The sequence below is a fragment of the Dasypus novemcinctus genome, chromosome 23 (assembly GCF_030445035.2).
Source record: "Dasypus novemcinctus isolate mDasNov1 chromosome 23, mDasNov1.1.hap2, whole genome shotgun sequence".
In the NCBI taxonomy this organism is placed as follows: Eukaryota; Metazoa; Chordata; class Mammalia; order Cingulata; family Dasypodidae; genus Dasypus; species Dasypus novemcinctus.
Window position 1 is genome coordinate 70,227,912 of NC_080695.1, and position 19,956 is coordinate 70,247,867.

Consider the following 19,956-nt stretch of genomic DNA (forward strand, 5'->3'; position numbering starts at 1 on the left):
CCTCTTTATCCTAAATTCAACAATCCTTATAAGCAAAAAACAAAACCAAAAATGTTTGTGAACATAAAATCCCACCACCTAAAACAATGCCTAGCACATTGGAAGTGCTCAGTAAATATTTGTTCGCCATAGAATTAATGAATGAACACAGAGAATACATTTCTTTCTGGAAGTTTTAGGGAGCAAATATCCTCAGGCAGTGATAAGGACAGAACTAGTTTTTAGTAGCAGGTTAGTGTAAGTGTCAATTTGGTTATTGCAGAAACTGCTGACCATTAAGTGCTGACATCAGGAATCTTGGCTGCAAAGAACACTGGGTTGGCCAAGTAGGCTTTTGTAAATGGCAAAGTATGGCTAGTATTAATTGGCCATAAAAGGACCTTTCAAAGCACTTTTTTTTTTTTTTTTTTGAGATACCAGGGCTGGGGCTTGAACCCAGGACCTCATGTATGAGAGGTTAGCACTCAACCACTCAGCTACACCAGCTTCCCTCTTTCAAAGCATTTTGTACTATACTTCTTGACTGTCAGTGCACTGGTGCTAAAACACAGAGCAACTACTTTAGAACAACTCCAGAAAAAGAATTAAGGGAAGGAACAGATATCAACCAAGGAAAAGGAGAAGAAATTCCCCTGTATGAGGAAGCAAGTGGAAAAAAGATATTAAATTTCCAGGTCATTTTTCATCACAGCATTTACTGAAATGTGATGGTAAAATGCTAATTAAAAAGAAATGTGCTCAAGCAGGAATGCTAAGTGGGAAGATGGAGTATAATGAATGTTTATTGTTTGTAAGGTTCACTTGCACATTACTTCCTGAAAACTTTTTTCAAAGCCAGTTCAAGTAGATAAATGAGAAACTATCCCCGAAGGCACTTTGAACTCCTTGAGGAAATGCTCCATATAAATCCGTGGGAAGGCAATTATTTTTATTGTTCCTTAGTGGCTTCCAGGAAACCAACAATTAACTGTTGCCACTGAACTCTTAATGAATGAATCCCTCTGGAGCTCATTAAAAGTGCAGCAGTCAATCATGTAGTTCAAGTTATTAATAAGTTGCTCTGGTGATCATTAAAGGCATCTAGCATCCCTTCTGGACCACTCTCTTAGGAGGGTGCCTGGTGTTTCCATAAATGAAAACCCCAGGTAGGAGGCCAAGGGGGTCCTCTTACAAAGTCATACTCAAAAGTTGTCGGGCCAAGTTTTTTGGGCCTCCAGGGGAAAGAAAGGCAGTTTCCAGTTCCCAAGTTCTCGACTGCCCTGACTTCCTTTGGGAGAGGGGGCCTCTACTGAGTGGGAACTCTTTCTCAAAGATGGTTTGGTGCAGAGATTCCCAAGAGCTGTTTACCTCTTACAAACTGAGCTATTTACAGGTGGATGTTACGATGTCCGAGATTTGCTTTCATTTAAAATACTCCAGCACAAAAATAACCACCCCCATTCCAGAATAAAAGAAGAAAGAAAATATAACAGTGGAGGGGATAAATGAATAAGATTAGCAAAATGGTGATAATTGTTGAAGTCCACAGGGAGGTTCATTATACTATTCATTATGCTAGTCTTAAGTTTGTGTGTCTGATAATTTCCATTTATATCATTATATATAATAGAATTATTTATTTCTGGTGTGTGTATATCTATTTCATCTTAAATCAGTTATTATTCTCTGTATTAGAATTATTTCAGTTAGAATTAACAGGAAACCCAAGTCAAAGTGACTTAGACAATAAAGGGAATACATAGGTTCATGTAACCAAAAAGGCCTCAGCAGTTCTAGGTATCAGGTATTACCTGCTCCTGCAGCTCAGTGATGTCACCAAGGACTGAATTTCTATCACTCTGCTCTGCCTTCTTGGGTTTATCCTAAGACTCATGTCTCTCATAGTTTCAGGAAGACTGTCAATGGCTACTGGGGTTACATATATTATTAGCAAGAGGGAATATCTTTGTTCTAGCATTTCCAACAAAAGCCCTGATGGGAGCAGCTTAAGGTCATATGTCTAACGCTGAGCCATCTTCCAGCCAATAAGATAGAATCTACTTATCAACTTAGTTTAGGTCATGTTTCCACCCCTGGAAACCAGGGACTCCGAATGGGAAAGGAGAAGGAGATGCTAAGAAGCAGGCAAAGAATGTCTCACATACACCCTGCCTTCCCCGCTCCATGTGGAGCTCCCAGTGGAATAGAAGAGGACACTGCACCATATCTTCTAAAACTGTGGCACACTTGAAGGTGTGGTCAGAAATCAGGGACCTGGGTGATCTGTAGAGATGGAAATGAATGGTGTGAATGGGAATGGTGATGAGAGTGTAACATGCTTAATTTGGGAGAGAGTTTACCGCCATGAGAAAGGCATCATCTCGCCGGCGCAGGCTGAGTTTGTTTCAGCTGCCCCAGGCTGTGGTCATCAGGACACACTGCTGAGCACACCTGCGTATAGTATCTCCATACTTTGGAGATAGTCTTGATTGCCAATCCCCAAACTAGTCACATGCATGCTGTATTTAGTATGACCATTCATCTCAGAGATATTTTCATATTTAAAATATATACACATAAGATATATGAAAAATATCTTAGCTATATGAAAAATAGCTATCTATAATATAAATATATATCAAGTATATTATGTGTATGTATGAATATATATGTATATGCCTATGATATATAGTATATGTATATGATATACATCTATAGATATATATAGATATAGATCATGCATTCCAATACTTCCCAGTGTAGTTATGTATTTTTTTCATGATTTGTTGGTTAGTCCAGCAGAGTGATCACTTTTATATGGTCTCAGCAAATGCTGACAAAGTGCCAAAATGTACTTTCCTTAGTTCTTGACCTTTGTCATTTACTTTCTCTGGTCTCTTTTTCCAATAATATTCTGTGTGTTGGTGAACAGTTTTGCCCTACAGTGGCTAATTAAAAGTTTTCAAATACTACTGAAGTACCTCTAAAGATATCAATGTGCAGAATCTTATACAACCTTGCACTAAAAAAATGAAACTTATTCAGTGGCTTCATGAACTTTAAGGAAATAGTTGAGGAAATAAAGGTAAAAATAATCAGAGGAATTAGGAATTGGTGGAAGTGCTTAGTCATTATGAAGAGCATCAAAAATACCTGCAGGGAGTAGATGTAGCTCAGTGGTTGAGCACCAGCTTCCCATGTACGAGGTCCCAGGTTCAATCTCTGGTACCGCCTAAACAGAACAAAACAAAACCAACCTGAGACCTGAGAAAATTAACCCTGTTGTGTGAATGGCAGCTGGAAGAAACTACAACTAGATATATGCCATGACTTCAGGGCTTTTAAAGAAAACTCAAGAGCTTTTTCCAATGTATGGTGCCAGAAACACATCTTCATAGGCCTATGCCATAACAATCCCATGTGGGACTTCCTTAGTTGGAGATCTCATGTCCAGAAACACAAGAGGTCCATGTATTTGACTTTAGTTAGAACCAATGTATATTCTTTAGACTTTATTTTAATGAAGGTCTGCTGGTTATAAACTCTCTTTTGCTCTTTTGTCAGAAAAGAGCTTTTGTTTCTCCCTCATTCTTTATCTGAATAATCTAGTCTACCTTTACCAGAAATGCAAGTTCCTATTTTTAAATAGTTCTTCAGGTAATTATCTCATGTGTTCAGGGTATATGATCATACCATCTGAAAACAATGGTCACTTTGCTTTGTGTTCTAATACTTAATAGCAAAAATTACACCACCATGCTGTAAGAGTGATAGAATATTTATATTTTATTTAACCTGGGGTTGTATTATTGTGAATTAATTATATGAGAACTGGGTCTGGGAAGATAAAAGGAGCCAGTGATTTATCACATTATATTAAATTTGGGGCATTGTGGGTATGTCATTTCAAAGTTTTACTGCCTCTCTCTTTTTTCTTGTTGAATTGAATTGGCTAGTATTCCCAAACAATATTAAATAATACTGGTGGGAAGCGGACTTGGCCCAATGGATAGGGCGTCCGCCTACCACATGGGAGGTCCACGGTTCAAACCCCGGGCCTCCTTGACCCGTGTGGAGCTGGCCCATGCGCAGTGCTGATGCGCACAAGGAGTGCCCTGCCACACAGGGGTGTCCCACGCGTAGGGGAGCCCCACGTGCAAGGAGCGCACCCCATAAGGAGAGCTGCCCAGCGCGAAATAAAGTGCAGCCTGCCCAAGAATGGCACTGCACACACAGAGAGCTGACGCAACAAGATGACACAACAAAAAGAAACACAGATTCCTGGTGCCTCTAATAAGGATAGAAGCAGTCACAGAACACACAGCGAATGGACACAGAGAGCAGACAACTGGGGGGGGGGAAGGGGAGAGAAATAAAAAATAAATCTTAAAAAAAATAATACTGGTGATAGCAAGCAAAATTTGCTTTCTCTTAATTTTAATGGAACTGGTTATAGTGTTTCATCTTTAAACAAGATGTTGGCTGATATAAATGCTTCAAGTCGCATTACAGAAATATCCTTCTATTTATCCTTTATTATATTTTCTCTTTAAAAAGCAAAAATGAATGTTGAAAGTTAACAAATGCCTTTTTAGCATCTACCAATATGATTTTTTTCCAGTTCAGTATTACAGTCATTAATGACTTACAGGCTACCCTTTCATGTTCAACATCCTAAGAACGATTTTGTTTTGAGTTTTCTTCCTAATCTCATTTCCATCAAAACCTAAGAGGAAACTCTTAAAATGCAGAAATTTCTAAGGCTGATGGGAAACAAATGGGGCAGAGTGTGGAAGGGCAGTAAAAGCAAAACTGTATCATATGTGACTGGTATTTGTGATCATCAGTTCCCTCATCTACAGTCTACAGTCCCCAGATAGCCTGAGCCTCAGAGTCTGGAGCCAGACTGTCCCACTCTGCGCTCAAGGGTCCCATTTCTCCTACAGCAGGTTTTAAGGAGGCACCAGAGATTGAACCCAAGACCTCGTACATAGAAAGCAGGCGCTCAACCAGCTGAGCTACACCCACTCCCCATCTCCCCATTCCTTGCTTTTTTTTTTTTTTTTACCTAGTCTGTGGCAGATTAGAAACAAAACAAAACTCTGCTTCTTCACCACAGACAGTTTGGGAAAGCGTAAGTCTGGGCTAGAGAACTAGTCGGAACTGCACACCTTCCACCTGCTCTTTGCTGTGACAGGTGTTGGAAGCTGTTGAGGCTGTTTTCACTAAAATACTCTGACCTTACTAGATACAGAAGATGCCAAACACAATACGTTGCATTTAACTTGAAGAAGTAAATCCCTCTGGCTGGGCCCTGGGGGAGCGAGAATCCTCCACTTTATGTCTTAGCAGGATGCCCTGGTTCTGGTCCTGCTCTGCCACCAATATCTAGCCACGAGATCTTGAGCCTGAAATCCTTAAGTGTGCCATGGTGATGCCTGTCCCACCACCTGAGATAAGAGGCCGTGTGTGCGGGTGGAAAGGGCATTTCATTGTGAGTCAGGTGAGATGGGATCTATTTTGTTCTACCATGTCAGTGGTTGATCAGTGTTTCCCAAACAAGTGTTCCACAAGACCCTGTTCTATGTTAGGTGTGATACACAGACACACACACCACAACCACACCACAAAGGTCTCTGTAGTCAGGTAAGGTGGAAAGCACTACTCCACTGACCCGCACGTTTCTCATCGTACACTTACACATGGACACTTTGAGTTCTCCTATACTGAAACCCTGACTTTAACCCAATGTTCCCAGATTTACTTGGGTGCAGAACACTTTTTTTGTTGATATGCCTCTTAACCTCTGTGTCCTCCAAATACTGGCTTAGGACATGTTAACTGAGCTAGATTTTTAAGACCCCTTCCAGGGTGGTAGGTTTTGCTGTTCTACATGCCTCAGTATTGAGCGGCTCCACCGCAGAGGGGCCAGGTACTTGCAAGGCCCTAGGTCTGTGCTGGCATTCGGACCCTCACTGCTTGGGAGTCCTGGAGAGTAGACATTACCGCGGTGAGTGCCAGAGGGACAGACAGGCCAGCAGAGTGGAGGAGCTTTCCCCTCCATCTTGACATTGAATGCCATCTTTCTGTTCCAGGGTAAAGCTTGCTGAGCCGTGGGCTTGGAAGTTCATGTGGATAGAATGATAGGCATAGAAACTCCCAAATATGAGTTTTCTGGGGGCTCCTTCAGGGGATTTGCCTGCTCTTCTCTTCCACCTCTCCTAGCCAAGGAGGGTGGGGGTCATGGCCATCACACATCTGTCATGCCCCTGATACCTCAAAAAGGGACGTCACTGAACCAGGGGTTGCTCTGACTTAACCAGAGCTAATGCTTAGGTGGCCACAGCAGCAACCTGTTTTGTAGATATAGTCTGTTTTATTACAGATTATGATGTGTCTTGTACTTGACACTGAAGATGCATGGCTGCATAAGACACAGCCCCTTTTTTTTTTTTTCTACTTTTTTTTATTTATTCTACTTTTTATTTTTCCTAAGAAAGAACATGAATTCCTCTCAGATTCTTTAAAGGACAACTTGGCCTTAACTCTGACATCTTAAAATTAAGGTTTTATTGAGTCTCCATTTTATTAAATTAATGTTCCTTGAACTTACTTTAGCTGGGGGAAGAGCATTCAGTGTGATTTCACTGCCCATTTGTTGCCTGCTTATACAAGTGCAGAAGAAATCTTTATTTCTACCAAATCAAATGGACAAAAGGAATTATCAAAAAAAGGGGGGGGGATGGACAGAAGTTCACTTTTGTATTGTCACTTGTATTAAGACAAACAAACAAAAAGAAAACTGTATTTTGTTAGCATTTGACAAGGCTACTATCTTTGTTTCCTTAGGCAGCAGTAATAAAGTACTGCAAACTGGATGGCTGGAATCAACAGAAATTTGTTGTCTCACAGTTCCAGAGGCAAGAAGTTGGAAATGAAGGTGTCAGAAGGGACAGGCTCCCTCCGAAGTCGGTAGGAAAGAATCTGTTGCATGTCTCTCTCCTGGACCCTGCCGGTGAGCCGCATTTGTTGGTGTTCCTGGGTTTGGGGCAGCACCACCCAGTCGCCACCCAGTTAGTCACATGGCTATCTTCTCTCTGTGTGTCTCTTCCTCCCCCTTTATAAGGACCCAGTCAAAGCGGACCAGTGGCCCACTTCTGCCCTTTTTAAAAATATTATTTTATTTTTAGGAGATCCAGGGATTGAACCCAGGACCTTGTACATGGGAAGCAGGCTCTCAACCACTGAGCTACATCCACTCCACCCCTCTTGTACTTACATTGTAAAGGGGAAAGACAGGGAAAAAAAGTAAACAAATCAAATGACTCTAAGTTGTGATATATGCTCTACAGGGAATAAACAAAGGGCTCAGAAGACTAAGAGCGGATATGACATGCTGGGACAGGAGGGAAGTTGGAGGGATGAGCCAGTGGATTCCGGCTGTCAGGGATGAGCCTAGAGCAGGTTTAGATTTTAAAATTGGGAGTTTTGAGAGCGGTCCAAGAAGGGAATCTCATAGGAGCAGCACCCGTTAACCCTTTACTCAAAGAATAAGATTGGAAATATGAGCTTCTTCTTTTTTTTTTTTAATAGTGACATAACTATGTTTATAGTTACTTTTTTTTCCAAATTCTACTCAATTTATTCATTTTTTAAAAGATATTACATTCAAAAAATATGAGGTCCCCATTCACCCCCACTGCCCCCACCCCACCACTCCCCCCACCGTAACACTCTCCCCCATCATCATGACACATCCATTGCGTCTGGTGAGTACATCTCCGGGAATCGCTGCACCCCATGTCCCATGTTCCACACCATAGACCACACTCTCCCACGTTCCATTCAGTGGGCCATGGGAGGTCATACAACGTCCGGCAATTGTCCCTGGAGCACCACCCAGGACAACTCCAAGTCCCGAGAATGCCTCCACATCTCATCTCTTCCTCCCATTCCCCACACCCAGCAGCCACCATGGCCACTTTTTCCACACTAATGCCACATTTTCTCAATTATTAACCACAATAGTTCATGAATAGGATATCATTAAGTCCACTCTGATCCTTACTGTATTCCTCCTTCCTGTGGACCTTGGCTTGCTTGTGTCCATTCCACATCTATGTCAAGAGGGGGTTTAGATTCCACATGGATATTGGATGCAATCCTCCTGCTTTCACTTGTAGGCACTCTAGGCTCCATGGTGTGGTGGTTGACATTCTTCAACTCCATGTTAGCTGAGTGGGGTAAGTCCAATAAATCAGAGTGTAGGAGCTGAAGTCTGTTGAGGCTCAGGGCCTGGCTATCATATTGTCAGTCCAGAGATTCAAATCCCCTAGATATATCTTAAGCCCCAGCACCAACTACAATTCCAGTAAATTAGCATGAAAGGCTTGTGAAAAGAGATCCCATCTGAGTCCAGCTCCATCACGCAGAAACACCAGCTCCAAAGAAGGGCCAACTGGCATGGCAGTGAACCCCATCTGCCATGACATTAGAACCTGTGGGTCTCTTTAGCCCTCAAAAGGACCAATATCTGGGATTGTATCTACTTTATCTGTCTCTGGGACTCTGCTCAGGTGTGCATAAGGGCAATCCTTCTGACAACCTCCAGACTCTTTTTTATTTTTATTTTATTTTTATTTATTTATTTATTTATTTCTCTCCCCTCCCCACCCCCACCCCAGTTGTCTGTTCTCTGTGTCTATTTGCTGCGTCTTCTTTGTCCTCTTCTGTTGTTGTCAGCGGCACGGGAATCTGTGTTTCCTTTCGTTGCATCATCTTGTTGTGTCAGCTCTCCGTATGGGTGGTGCCATTCCTGGGCAGGCTGCATTTTAGCGCTGGGCGGCTCTCCTTATGGGGCGCACTCCTTGCGCGTGGGACTCCCCTACGCGGGGGACACCCCTGCGTGGCAGGGCACTCCTTGCGCGCATCAGCACTGCTCATGGGCCAGCTCCACACGGGTCAAGGAGGCCCGGGGTTTGAACCACGGACCTCCCATGTGGTAGGCGGACGCCCTAACCACTGGGCCAAGTCCGCTGCCTCCAGACTCTTTTTTAGAGACTCATAGCCATATGAACTCATTTGTCTTTTCCATTTCCCCTTTACTTTAGGTTAAACAGCATTTTTAACTCCTGTTATTATATGTAGACAGGGATATTCTGCTGGTCTGTGTTGAACCTTTAATTTAAGGTCATTTTCTAGTTATGTCATCAGCTGGTACTTGGTAGTGATCCCTCGGTGCCAGGGAGGCTCATCCCCGGGTGTCATGTCCCACGCTGGGGGGAAGGCATTGCATTTACATGCTGAGTTTGGCTTCGAGACTGGCCACATTTGAGTAACACGGAGGCTGTCAGGAGGGAACTCTTAGGCACAGTGCTGCTCTAGGCCTTGTTCTTATTTCAGGTGTATAGGCTCACAAGCATAGACATTAGTATCATGGGCTCACTGTTGGACCGTCATTCCTTCCTGGTCCTTACCGTTGCACCTGGGGGACTTCCACTGCTCCCCTAGGGACCACAACAGAGCCTCCCCCAGCCAGGAACCCAGTACCCCCCCAGCTGTTGTTTTTAATTGTTTCCACTATGAGTATATCCAAACATTTCCATGCATCCTAGACACATGCCCTGTATAACTCCCTGTCAACCATTTGTCCCCTGTCAATAACATCCCATACCAGTATTCCTCCGCTGCCATTGTTGAACCACTCTGTGATCCAAAACTTCCTGAAAAGTGAAGCCCAATATAATGTCAGGTTCCCTTAATAGTAAAATGGAATATAGCGATGAGTTTAAAGGTTAGATATAGAATACATATTGATTTGGAAAAATTCTACATCCTATCTTTTTCTTTTCTTTTTTCCTAATTATTGAGCTTCTCTTCACAAGAGCCTTAGATCACAGTAATTCATATATACCATATACAGTACTCCCACATATCCATTATAAAACCTTTTCCCTTCCACAGAGATAATCCTTTAACTTATTCATATCATATTTACTGAAACTGATGTACAGATATTGAGACAATAGCTTTCAACAAGGTAACATTTGTGTTTACATTGTGGTTTATACTTTAGGCTATATAGTTTTCTAAATTTTTTAGTTATCCTATGTTTTACATTATGCTTTACATTATTAGTCTGTCGTCCCCTATATGTTTTTGGTGTAATATTACATATTTTATATCCATCCTTGTGTATTCCTGTGAAACACTTCTTTTGCCCTCACATTTACTTTGGTTCCATCTATTCAATATCTATTTCCCCCTCTCCTTGGGGCCCACAGTGACAGTCAATCTTCATTTCTTGAGGAGCCATGTTCAGAGATACTTGCAACAGTGTTGACGGCTTGACTTGCTCAACTGCCCTAATGCCCTGGGAGCCACCCTTTCTCTTGAGAGATACAGTTCCCTCTATTTGATGGCATTAGTCGTCCCCAGGATGTGGGTCTACCTTCACTCTCATTATATGGGTCTCTACCCAATGGTATAACCCACTCTGGCAAAATCAGCATTCAGATATTCCCTAGGAGTTTGTCCTGCATCAGATTATCCCCTTTGAGTATCTTATATTTTGAAAAGATTTTCTCAGCATTTTACTTTCAACCAAAACCTAAGAATCTCCTATGTTCATATGTTGCCCCTCCCTCCCCCCAATTTTTTGGGCAATATTACCCATCCGCCCATCCCTAGCCCCCCTCAAACCCGCAAAGGCCCACCCAAAGGTAACCCTATGCCCCCATTTTATCTCTTCCTTCTGCACATACTTACCACCAACTTATCATAGATTTCACCCATGTAGATGTCAGCTTATATCCTTCCTCTACCTCCTGATTTCCTTTAAGCCTATCTTCCAGTCTCTAGCTCTCTGAGGCAGCTTGCTTATTTCATATCATTGAGGTCACGTAGTATTTGTCCTTCAATGCCTGGGTTGCCTCACTCAACATAAGGTTCTCAAGATTCATCCATGTTATCACGTGTGTTTGTAGTGTATTTGTTCTTAGAGCCGAGTAGTATTCCATTGTATGTATATACCACATTTTATTGATCCACTCATCTGTTGATGGGCATTTGGGTTGATTCCAACTTTTGGCGATAGTGAACAATGCTGCTATGAACATTGGTGTGCATATATCAGTTTGTGTCCTTGTTTTCAGTTCTGCTGGGTATATACCCAGCAGTGGTATTGCTAGGTCATATGGCAAATCTATGGTTAGTTTTTTGAGAAACCACCAAACTGTCCTCCAGAATGGTTGGATCCTTCTGCATTCCCACCAGCAGTGGATGAGTGTTCCCATTTCTTCACATCCTCTCCAGCATTTGCATTCTTCTGTTTTTTCCATAGCTGCCAATCTTATGGGGTAAGATGGTATCTCATTGCAGTTTTGAATTGCATTTCCCTGATAGCTAAAGATTTGGAGCATTTTTTCATGTGCTTTTTAGCCATTTGTATTTCTTCTTTGGAGAAGTGTCTCTTTAAATCTTTTTCCCATTTTTTAAATGGGTTGTTTATCTTTTTATTTTCAAGATATAGGAGTTCTTTATATATGCAAGTTATAACTCTCTTATTGGATATATGGTTGCCAAATATTTTCTCCCATTGTGTAGGTTCCCTTTTTACTTTCTTGACAAGCTTCTTTGAGGTGCAGAAGGCTTTAATTTTGAGGAAGTCCCATTTATCTATTTGTTCTTTTGCTGCTCGTGCTTTTGGTGTGATGTTCATGAAGCCATTTCCTATTACAAGTTCTTGTAGATGCTTCCCTACACTGCTTTCCAAGGTCTTTATCGTCTTGGCTCTTATATTAGGTCTTTGATCCATCTTGAGTTGATCTTTGTATAAGGTGTGAGATGGTAATCCTCTTTCATTCTTCTACATATGAATATCCAGTTCTCCAGGCCCCATTTGTTGAATAGGCTATTCTCTCCCAGTTGAGAGGGTTTGGTGGCTTTATTGAAAATTATATGGCTATATATATGAGGTTCTATATCATAACTTTCAATTTGATTCCATTGGTCTGTGTGTCTCTCCTTATGCCAATACCATGCTGTTTTCACTACTGTCGCTTTGTAGTATGTTTTGAAGTCAGGTAGTGTGATTCCTCCAATTTCGTTTTTCTTTTTCAATATGTCTTTGGCTATTCAGGGTCTCTTTCCTTTCCAAATAAATTTTATAGCTAGTTTTCCTAGTTCCTTAAAGAAGGCTGTGTTGATTTTTATTGGATTGCATTGAATGTGTAGATCAGTTTTGGTAGGATAGACATCTTAATAATATTTAGTCTTCCTATCCATGAACAGGGAATATTCTTCCATTTATTTAGGTATTCTTTGATTTCCTTGAACAGTCTTGTATAGTTCTCGGTGTATAAGTTTTTTACATCTTTAGTTAAATTTATTCCTAAATACCTGATTTTTAAATTTACTATTGCGAATGGTATTTGTTCCTTGATTTCCTCCTGATCTTGCTCATTATTGGTGTACAGAATGCTACTGATTTTTGCGCATTGATCTTATAACCTGCAACTTTACTGAACTCATTTATGAGTTCTAGAAGCTTTGTTGTAGACCTCTCAGGGTTTTCTATGTATAGGATCATGTCATCTGCAAATAATGAAATTTTGACTTATTCCTTTCCAATGTGAATGCCTTTTATATCTGGTTCTTGCCTTAGTGCTCGAGCAAGTACTTCTAAGACAATGTTAAATAGAAGGGGAGAGAGTGGGCATCCTTGTCTTGTTCCTGATCTTAGAGGGAAGGATTTTAGGATTTCTCCATTGTAAATGATGTTGGCTGTAGGTTTTTCATACATATTCTTTATCGTGTTCAAAAAATTTCCTTGTATTCCAATCTTTTGGAGTGTTTTTATCAAGAAAGGGTGCTGTATTTTGTCAAATGCTTTTTCTGCATCTATAGATATAATCATGTGATTTTTTTTCCTTCAATCTGTTTATATGCTGTATTACATTGATTGATTTTCTTATGTTGAACCATCCTTGCATACCTGGAATGAATACCACTTGGTCGTGGTGTATAATTCGTTTAATGTATTGTTGAATATGATTAGCAAGTATTTTGTTAAGTATTTTTGCGTCTAGGTTCATTAGAGAAATTGGTCTGTAATTTTCCTTTCTTGTGGTGTCTTTGTTTGGCTTTGGTACTAGGGTAATGTTGGCATCATACAAGGAGTTAGGTAATGTTCCTTCTGTTTTGATTTTTTGGAAGAGTTTCAGCAGGATTGGTGTTAGTTCTTTCCAGAATGTTTTTTAGAATTCACCTGTGAAGACATCTGGCCCTGGGCTCTTCTTAGTTGGGAGGTTTTTAATGACTGATTCTATCTCTTTACTTGTGATTGGTTTGTTGAGATCATCAATTTCTTCTTTCGTCAATATAGGCTGCTTATGTGTTTCTAGGAATTTGTCCATTTCCTCTGAATTGTCATTTTTGTTGGAATGTAGTTTTCAAAGTATCCTCTTATGATAGTCTTTATGTCTGTGGGGTCAGTGTGATATCTCTTTTCTCATTTCTTATTTTCTGTATTTGCATCTTCTCTCTTTTTTTTTTGTTAGTCTAGCAAAGGGTTTGTCAATTTCATTGATCTTCTCAAAGAACCAGCTCTTGGTTTTGTTTATCTTTTGAAGTGCTTTCTTATTTTCTATTTCATTTAGTTCTGCTCTTATCTTTGTTATTTCCTTCCTTCTTCTTCCTGTTGGATTACTTTGTTGTTGTTTTTTTCTAATTCCTCCAAATGTGCAGTTAGGTCTTCAATTTTTGCTCTTCTTTTCTGATGTATGAATTTATGGCTATAAATTTCCCTCTCAGTACTGCTTTTTCTGCATCCCATAAATTTTGGTATGTTGTGTTATCATTATCATTTGTTTCAAGGTAGCCATTGATTTCTTTTGAGATTTCCTCTTTGACCCACTGTTTTTCTAAGAGTGTGCTGTTTAATTTCCATATCTTGGTGTGAAATCTGGGCCTCTGGCCCTTGCAGATTTCCAGCTTCACTCCACTATGGTCAGAGATATTGTTTTGTATGATTTCGATCTTTCTGAATTCATTAAGCCTTTCTTTGTGGCCTAGCATATGGTCTATCTTGGAGAATGATCCATGTGCACTTGAGAAAAATGTATATTCTGCTGTGTTTGGGTGTAATGATCTGTATATGTCTATTAGATCCAGCTCCTCTAATATACTGTTCAAATATTTCATTTCTTTAGTGATTCTCTTTTGAGATGTTCTGTCCAGAGTTGATAGTGGTGTATTAAAATCCCCCACTATAATTGTGGATGCAGCTATTCTTTCACTTAGTTTTTCCAGCATTTGCCTCATGTATTTAGAGGCACCCTTGTTAGGAGCATAAATATTTATGATTGTTCATTCTTCTTGACAGATTGTCCCTTTCACTAATATGTAGTATCCTTCTTTGTCTCTCACAATTGTTTCACATTTAAAGTCTATTTTGTCTGATATTAATATAGCTACTCCTGCCTTTTTTTGGCTATTGTTTGCCTGTAAGATTGTTTTCCAACCATTCACTTTCAGCCTCCATGAGTCTCTGGGTCTAAGATGTGTCTCTTGTAGACAGCATATAGATGGGTTATATTTCCTTATCCAGTGTCCCAGTCTGAATCTTCTGATAGGTGAGTTTAATCCATTGACATTCAGTGTTACTACTTTCAAGGAATCATTTATGTTAGCCATATTTTGATAGGACTTGTGTTTGTCATATTTTGGTTTTTTGCTTGTTTTTCTTCTCTTTTTGTCTTTTTTGTTGCTCTTACACTCTCCTCCACCTCTGCCTGTCCTGTTTTTTCCTTTCTTCCTGCAGAACTCCCTTTAGAATTTCTTGAAGGGGAGGTTTCTTGTTGGCATACTCTTTCAGTTTCTGTTTATCTGTGAATATTTTGAACTCTCCATCATTTTTGAATGCTAGTTTAGCTGGATAGAGTATTCTTGGTTGGAAATTGTTTTCTTTTAGTACCTTGACTATATCATACCACTGCCTTCTTGCCTCCATGGTTTCAGATGAGAAATCAGCACTTAATCTTATGGAGCTTCCCTTGTATGTGATGGTTTTCTTTTCTCTTGCTGCTTTTAGAATTTTCTCTTTGTCTTGAGTGTTGGATAATTTGACAAGTATATGTCTTGGGGTGGGCCTGTTGGGGTTTATGACTAGTGGAGTGCACTGTGCTTCTTGGATATGTACATCTGTCTCTTTCAGTAGATTTGGGAAGTTTTAAGCCATTATTTCCTGCAACACTCCTTCTGACCCCTTTCCCTTCTCTTCTCCTTCTGGGATGCCTATAATACATATGTTTGAGCATTTTGCATTGTCATTCAGGTCCCTAAGTCCTAGCTGGATTTTTTCTATCTTTTTATCGATCAATTCTACTATCTGTTTGATTTCCGATGTACTGTCTTCCACATCACTAATTCTCTGCTCTGCCTCTTCTAATCTGCTGATATTTGCTGTGAGTGTATTTTTGATTTCTTGAACTGTGGTGTTCATTCCCATCATATCTGTTATCTTTTTGCATATGTCTGCAATTTCCCCTCCAAGTGTTGTCTTCATGTTGTTAACCTCTTCCTTTACTTCATTAAATTTGTCTGTGATATATGTTCTGAGATCTTTAATTGCTTGTGTGAAGTTCTGCTCCCCTTCCTGGTTTTCAGTTTTTTCATTGGATTCAGTCATGTTTTCCTGATTACTGGTTTGGTTTGTAGATTTTTGTTGCTATCTGGTTATCATTTTATCTTGATGGGTTTAATCAGTTCCTTAACTTCTTTGTCTAGTCTTGGGGATTAATTAGCTGTTGTTTTTGCATAAGTGTTATATCTTCTCTTTGTCACTTTGTTCTCCTTATTCTAATTTCTTATTGCTGGCTGAGTTCACTTTGAAGGAAAGTATTAGGGCCAGGGAAAGGCAAGTGTGTAAGCAAGGAAAAAGTGTTAAGTAGTATTGGTGATAAATGTTAACAGAGCAACAATATGAGATCTGGGAGGATGGATATTAGATTCATTATAGCAATAGGTAGAGTACTATAATGAGGTAGTCGACTGAATATGGGAGGAATATGGTATGAATTAAAAAGCTAGTGTTTTAGTGAGAAAGGGAAAGAGAAAAGAAAGGCAATAGTTTCAAGAGTGGATAAAAGACAGAAAACAAAGCAAAGGTATTAGAAATTAAGACTTAGACACTTTGGCGATCAAAGAAAGGGAGGTGGAATATAGGAGAGACAGTAGATGATGGAGGACATCAAGATGTGGGGTAAAGGGGATAATGTAGGTAGCCAAAATCAATTGACACAGAAATGAGGCAACAGAGGATGAGGAAACCCAGCAAATGTGAGGTGTTCCCTGCAGCACCTATTGTATAATTAAGATAAAATAAAATAAGAAGAAAATGAGGGACAAGAGAGAAAAAAAAAAAGAGGAGAAAGAAAGAAAGAAAAAGGGGGTGGGTAAAGGGAGGGGAACAAATAAGGAAAAGAAAAAAAGATATGGAACAACCACACAGCAACAACAAAAAACCCTCCTAAATAACTGAAAAAAAAAAAAGACTTTGGGGGATACGATGGGAGAAAAGACTAGGAGATAATGCAATGTTAGCAATCAGGACAATAAAAAATAAAAAAATAAAAAAAACAAAAGAAAAAAGGCAAACGTTGAGGGCTAGGACATTCAAGGACCTCAGATGGACCTCAGGGCGTGATGGATTCAGGGATGGAAAATCTGTGATATTGAAGACTCAAGAGGTGTGAGTCTCTGGGGTGTGGGCCACCAGGGTTTAGGGGACTCAGACCTGGCAACCTCAAATCTGGTTAACAGGGAGCCTGGGAGCACCACAGTGCAACACAGCCTTCAGGGATCCCCACAGCTGGGTGCCAGCCCTATGGGAGAGGTCACATCTGCAAACTCTGACCTATGTGTCTGAACCCCGCAATTCATCCACTCACTCAGGTCTCTTCTGTGGCTGTATCACCAATTCGACTTCAGGACACCTCCCACCCTGTAAGCCCCCGGAATGGCCACTTGGGGGCGCCTCTATACTGCAGCCAATTTAATGACACAGATCAGTAGCCAGGCCCGGGGGTGGAGCTCCAGCCGGAAACGCCGATAACAGAGTCCAAAACCGAAATTCCCACGCTTCACAAAATATTCCCCTAATCAGCTTCCAGATGTCTCCCACCCTGCCAGTCCCTGAAACAGCCTCCTGGTGATTTCTCTTTATTGTGAGCAATTTAAGGCTGCTGCAGATCGGCAGCCAGCCTTGGGGGGCGGGGCTCTAGCCGGAGGCGCTATTATTTGTGTCCACAATCAAAAATTCCCCACCTCACAATAAAACTCCCTTTTGTCTCCCCAAATCGGTCTGCGAAGGCCTCCTGCCCTGTTAGCCCCCCAATAGCCCGCTCAGGGCTTATGAATTCCCCAGTACCGCAGAGCCTCCAGGAATCGCCACCGCAGCGCCGATGCCGCAGCTCCACCCACCCCAGGAGGGAGATCCCCTGCGCAGCTCCCACCTCCGTGTAATAGAGCCTCAATTTTATCTTATACATGAATTTTCTCTGTTACCTTCCCACCAAATCGATGTCCAGACACCTCCTGCCCTGCAAAATCCCAAAACAGCCTGGTCCCGAAGAATTTCCAATGCTGCGCAGCTGCTTCTTTGCAGGAGAGATTATCAGGTATGCTCACTCAGCCACCATTCTGCTCCGCCCCCCTCGAGCTTCTTCTTTAAGGAAGCTAAATAGCTTCGAAGCTGGGTAATACTTACTTAGCCTGAAGGACGAAGGAAAAAGTTTCAAGATAAATTTTCCTAACTCCTCAGTACAAAAAGCTATTGTTCCTTAAGCTACTAACATTTAAGATAAGAATTTTTCTAATGTTAAAACTATATATTTTACTTTTCTTTTCATGAAATTAAAAGATCCTTTGCCGTCTGGTTGTTTCAGGTATTTTGAAACTTTGTTCAATGCTTTGGACAAGTCATGGATAAATGGTTAGTGTGAAAATTATGATGTTGGAAATATTGTGTCTGTTGGCTTTAAAATGTTAGCAGTAGCTTTCTTACTAAGGTTTTCCTTAAAGGTGCATTGTATCCAAATACTAAAGCTTAATTTGATTGTGTTAGTGCAAAGATTGTTACTGGAGGTTTAGCCTCTACTGTGGTAGAAATCAGAAGTGGTTCTGATGGTTTTCCTAAATCTGGAATGTAATGCAAGAGCTTGCTTCCTTAATTCTTCTCACATGATGTAGATGGGGAAGTGCTTTAGGCAAAGTGCAGGCACTATCAGATATGGGTAAATCATACAGGGGGAAAGCCTTATACAGGATCATACAGGAGAAAAACCTTACGGATGCCTGATGGTGGAAAGTACTTCAGTAAAGTCCTGATATCATTGCCCGTTGCAGGATTTATACATGAAGGAAACCCTATGCATGTAGTTAGTAGATGTTCCAGTCTTGCTCCCCAGTAAACCTACCCAGGAAATAAATGTCACCTAAGCGACAAGCATGGGGCAAGATTCAGTAACAAAAACATGATTTTGCACTTGTTGGGGTGGATTAGTAAAGTACTCTAGAAACATGAAGTGTGGTTTGCCTTCCGCTCAACATCTCCCACTTGTAGGCACTTCAGAGACTCTACTTTGGAGAAAGCCCTCCCCCCAGCAAGATGCTGAGCATCAGGGAAAGACCCTGAGAGAGAAAAGTAACAGTGCCAGCCTTGATCCAGGCCTCTGCTGCACACTGGAGTGGGACCTGGCCAGGCCCAGCATGGAGCTCAGAATGTAGCAGGTGCTTGGTAAACTTATCAGTTGGTGACCCGACCAATGTTTGGAAAATTCCTTATGGAGCCCAGATCTTTTGCATTAATCCAACTGTACATTTGAATAGGAAAAGCTGCTTGGCATCTACTTCTCAAACTCTTCTGGGAAATTCACCACTCGTTTTCATTAGTTCCAAAAATAGATAGAAACCTCAGGAGTTTTAGGGTAGAGACTGTTTTCATTACAAATTCTCCTGTCCTTTCCCTACAGTTAAAAGAAATCTGAGGTTCTCAAGATCAGCTTGAGGTTCTAGGAGGACACTGCTAAATAGCAGGGAGAACTCTGAGTCTGGGATGGTCCCAGCATTCTAACCACTTAGACCAGTACAGGTGAGGAGTAGGAGATTTGGGGCAAGGTTTAGTACTGGGTACTGATTCAGTTCCCAGAACCCACCTTGAAGCCACTGTGAAAGCTGTTACAGTAAAATGGAGCACCCAGTGGTTTGTCCTAGGAATCACCTGGTTAAGATTATGGAAGGCATGTTTGTGAAAACTTTAGTGCCATTGTTTAAGGCTGAAACTAGGATTGCGAGTCTCTCGGACTGTATTTTAAAGTCAGATTTCAATAGATTTTGATTTTAGTAATCTGTTCCCATTCCTATGATAAATCTATACAACTCTTTCAACTTCCATTCCCCACCCTAAATTCCAACATAAGATTTTGTTTTTTTTAAAGCTTCTTTTTTTTAAAGATTTTTTATTTATTTCCCCCCTCCCCCCGCCCCCAATCTGCTCTGTGTCCATTCACTGTGTGTTCTTCTGTCCGCTTGCATTCTTGGCAGCAGCACCGGGAATCTGTGTCTCTTTCTGTTGTGTCATTCTGCTGTGTCAGCTCTTCCTGTGTGCCGCACCACTCCTGGGCAGGCTGCACTTTTTTTGCATGGGGCGGCTCCTCGTGTGGGGCTCCCCTACATGGGGCACACCCCTGCATGGCATGGCACTCCTTGTGCCCATCAGCACTGTGTGAGCCAGCTCACCACATGAATCAGGAGGCCCTAGCTTTGAACCCTGGACCTTCTATATGGTAGGCAGATGCTCCATCAGTTGAGCCAAATCCGCTTCCCCCAACATAAGGTTTTGAGAGACATTATATAGCTGGCTACCGGCTAAGCCAGGTCTTTCCCACTCAACGTTTTTCACGTGCTGGCTGGGTCTCT